We start from the raw sequence: 4,265 nt of genomic DNA, 5'->3' as shown, positions 1-4,265 counted from the left end.
GAGAGAGAGAGAGAGAGAGAGAGAGAGAGAGAGAGAGAGAGAGAGAGAACATGTGTGCATGTATTTCCCTTTCTTTTTCCCCCTTGGGAAATAAGTGGAGGAAAAAAACCTCTGTTTTTAAAATTACATATTGTAGTTTTCAAAACTTTTCTATCAAAGTGTGTTGATCTGAAATTCAAATGTTCAAATGGACCCATTATCTCATGACCTCTTTTGTTTCTTTTGAGTTCTAGCTAAAATCTTTGATTCTACAGGAAACCTTTTTCAATCCATCTTAATTTTAATGCTTTCCTTCAGGTAATTATTTCTTATTTGTCCTGTATATAGCTTGCTTTTGTATTTATTTATGTCTTGTTTTCCCTATTTGATTGTAAGCCTCCTTGAGAGTAGGAACTGCCTTTGCATTCTTTTTTGTAACTCCAGCATATAACACAATGCTTGGCACATAGTAATTATTTAATAAATGTTTACTGATTGAGATGAAAACCATAATACCGCCATGCCTGCTGATCCTGTGATATTCTTGTCAATATCCTCCCATAAATTCCTGATAAGAAGTCACCCCAAGGTGCTATAATGGATTGTTCCCTTTCTGAATATCACAAAGATAACAATAGAACAGGGAGACTATCTATTGATTATTCCTCAGTCTTGTCACATGACCCACCCATCATTTTTTTTTATCATGGATTTCTTTGATAACATCATTTACCCCAATTCTTCTTTGTAGCTGTTTCTTTGTGTATGCCAATCTTCTCATACTCAATATATGACTATTGTGCTCTGATTTTTATCTCCTTTCATTTTTTTTTCTTTTATGAACTATGGTGTTCCATGACTTGTTGCCATATAACCACACCAGTAGAGTGCTGTTATCAATTATAAGGGTCTTTGTTTCAAAGGGAAGAGGGAAATTTGGGGTCATTCCAGGAGCTTCACAAATTCCCAAAGACAATCCAACTGACTCTCACATTTAAATGTTCCTGTCAACAGACAATTTTGAATAAAAATAATTAAATCAAATCTTCATGAACAAATTTACACCCTAGGATTTAGTCACTTTTTTTTTCAATTATCATTGCCTAAGAGGATTCTTTGCATAAGGACTGAGACCCAGGCTCAGACATGTTATTTTCCTGTGGGAATGTGGACAGGATGAAATAAAAAGAAGTGTAAACTGTGAAGTAGTACATTTTACAAGACTATATTTAGTCATAAGCCTGCATGTGCGTTCTAAATTATATGCTTCTTTTAGAGATATAATCTCCTATTTTCACTTTAAATAATTCTCTTCCCATATGACATGAACTGTTAAATGCAGAAAAAGACCCAAACTTGAGTTTGTTTTTATGCTCCAAATGGAAAATGAGTCAATATTTTCTACTAAAATCATAGACAAGTTTTCAAAATCTTTACATTGCTTTAATTTGCAGAAATCTTTTAGATAACAATTTGCCAAGGAGATAGGCCAGAAGAGAACTTGCATTATTCTCACTCTCAAATGCTAAAATCATTGATTTTGTCTCCAGCTGAAGATGTTGATTAGATTCATTAACATTGATTACATGAATTTGAATTTGATAAAGTTGTCATTATATTCACTTTGTTGACAAAAATGTCAAAGGTAGTATTAAAACTCAACATCGGCACATAAGTAGGATAGGAACAAAAATGATACAGCTTCATTGATAAGATGTGTGGTGAAAGTTTGGTTTTTGAACATGTGACATAGCCAAGGCTACTCTTATACAATATAAGAGCTATAAGGCTACTTTTACACTATATATATATATATATGAATTCCCAACTTATTCCCCACTCCTCAGATGGAATGAGTTAAGCCTTGTAGTTTAATACCCAATAATAATTTCTATGACATGTTTCTCCATTGTTAGCTTTCTCTAGAAACATCAGATTGTGGCTTGGGGACCACCCCCCTACTCTCACCCCCACTACCATACAGGTCATTTATGGCTCGTGAATCTCTTGAATAACGGTTACACCATTTCTTACTTGTGGAACTTTATTGCTAATCTGATGCTGTCTATTTACTCCTATCATATGTCTATCCAACAGCCTTTGAATGACCTTTTTTTTCTTTATAGATTGTGGATAAGGCAGTAGGCACTGACCGCAGTGTGCAGAGCAGTCCCTAATTCTGGCAGCCTGAGCTCCAGTCATGGCCACAGCCACAGATGCCCTGTAATCACCTCACCACCATGATGGCTCTTTCCAGCAAACTGACCTTGGACAAGGTGGATCTAAAGGGGAAAAAGGTCACTGTGAGGGTGGATTTGAATGTCCCTATGAAAAACAAAGAGATAACCAACAACCAAAGAAGTGAGACTTCTTTTCCTAACATCAATTATTGCTTGGATAATGGAGCAAAGCCCATTGTTCTGATGAGCCACTTAGGCCTACTTGATGGTATCCCCCATGACTGACAAATGCTCCTTGGAGCCAGTGGCTGTGGGGCTTAAATTCCTGATAGGCAAAGATGTTCTGTTCCTGAAGAATTGTGTGGCTCCACAAGTGGAGTAAGTCTGTTCTAAGTCACCTAACAATTACATCAGATGGCTAGAAAATCTTTGCTTCCATGTAAAAGAAGAAGGAAAAGGCAAAAATGCTTCTGAGAACAAGATAAAAGCTGAGCCAGTCAAAGCACAAGCCTTTCAAGTACCCCTCTCCAAGCTGTGGAATGTCTATGTGAATGATGCTTTTGGTACTGCTCACTGAGCTCACCGTTCCATGGTGGGAGTGAATCTGCCCCATAAGGCATGTGGTTTCCTCATGAAAAAGGAGTTGTCTTATTTTGCCAAGGTCCTGGAGATCCCAGAGAGGCCCTTCCTGGCCATCTTCAGTGGAACTAAAGTTGCCAACAAAATCCAGTTGATCAACAACATGCTAGACAAAGTCAATGAGATGATCATTGGTGGTGAGATGGGTTTTATCATCCTCAAGGTCCTCAACAACATGGAAGTTCTCTGTTTGATGAAGAGGTGGCTAAGATTGTCAAAGACCTGATGGCCAAAGCTGAGAAGAATGGTGTTAAGATCACTTTGCCTGTTGACTTCATCCCAGAGGACAAATTTGATGAGAATGCCAAGACTGGCCAAGCCACATTGGCCTCTGGCATCCCTGCTGGTTGGATGGGTTTAGACTGTGGTCCTGAGAGCAGCAAGAAGTATGCAGAAACTGTGTCCTAGGTAAAACAGATTATGTGGAACAGAGCCTTTGGAGAATTTGAGTAAGAAGCCTTTGCTCAGGGAGCCAAAGAGCTAATGAACAATATGGAGGAGGTCACCAAGAGGGGCCGTGTCACTATCATAGATGTTGGGGATATTGCCCCAGATTCAGTCAGTCATGTGAGCAATGGGGGTGGTGCCAATCTAGAGCTGCTGGAAGACAAACTCCTCCCTAGGGTGGCTGCACTGAGCAATGTCTAATGGACACCGCTTTCCTGCCGGCTGGTTCCTGTGCACAGCCCTTGAAACGTGATACTGCAGGGTTTCCTGACCTTTTCCTTGGCATTAGGCGTTTCTCTCTCAAGACTCAACCAGTGGCCAGAAGATGGGACAATGAGAGCCCCAGAAGCAGCTCAACTCACATTTGTGTTTCCTGTGTGTGCCTGTTATCAGATGTCACTTGAATTTATTTAGTGTGTCTAGACCGTTGCTATAGAGTATATCTCTGTGTGTGTGTATGTGTGTGTGTGTGTGTGTGCGTATTGCCTTTAGAGAGAAAAAAAAAGCTCAAGCCACTGTTTGCCATATTCTCTTGAAATAGTTTGTTCTGTTCAGCTTTGTCAGCAGCTGTTTTTGTCATTACCCACACACAGTATGGAAACAAGAAGAAACTCCAGTTTGGGGGAGGGAAGGAAGGTTGACCTGTTAAATAAACATTTCATAAAAGTGCCAACTCAAAAAGAAAAAAAAAAGATTATGGAAAAAAGGACTAACAGGTGCCCTGAGAGAGATAAATCACCAAAGGGAGAGGATTAAGGGATCAACAAACCTCCTGTTCCATTGATATACTCAGATATTAGGAGTTCTAGCTGAAGTCTCTAACATCATTGAGGAGACTGCCCATAAGGGATTTATGGGAGGACAGGGGACATAGACAAGAATAACAAAGTATGGGCAAATGTGGATAGGTGGTGATTTCAATATTGGAAGGAAAACCAACATCCATGCAATCACAGTTTCATCCAAGTATAGAAATAAGATTATGCTGTTACATGACTCATAACCACCTAGCATCAAGAG

At 39.3% G+C, this 4,265-nt stretch overlaps 1 pseudogene; it reads left to right on the top strand.

Moving 5' to 3' along the window:
* The first annotated feature begins 2,222 nt into the window (after positions 1-2,222).
* LOC114052916 lies at positions 2,223-3,446 on the top strand (annotated as a pseudogene).
* The last annotated feature ends 819 nt before the right edge of the window (positions 3,447-4,265 follow it).

The sequence above is a fragment of the Vombatus ursinus genome, unplaced genomic scaffold, assembly GCF_900497805.2.
Source record: "Vombatus ursinus unplaced genomic scaffold, bare-nosed wombat genome assembly UNPS02014810.1, whole genome shotgun sequence".
Classification (NCBI taxonomy): Eukaryota; Metazoa; Chordata; class Mammalia; order Diprotodontia; family Vombatidae; genus Vombatus; species Vombatus ursinus.
The sequence above is the reverse complement of the archived record's forward strand: the minus strand, read 5'-3'. Positions and strand labels throughout refer to the sequence as shown.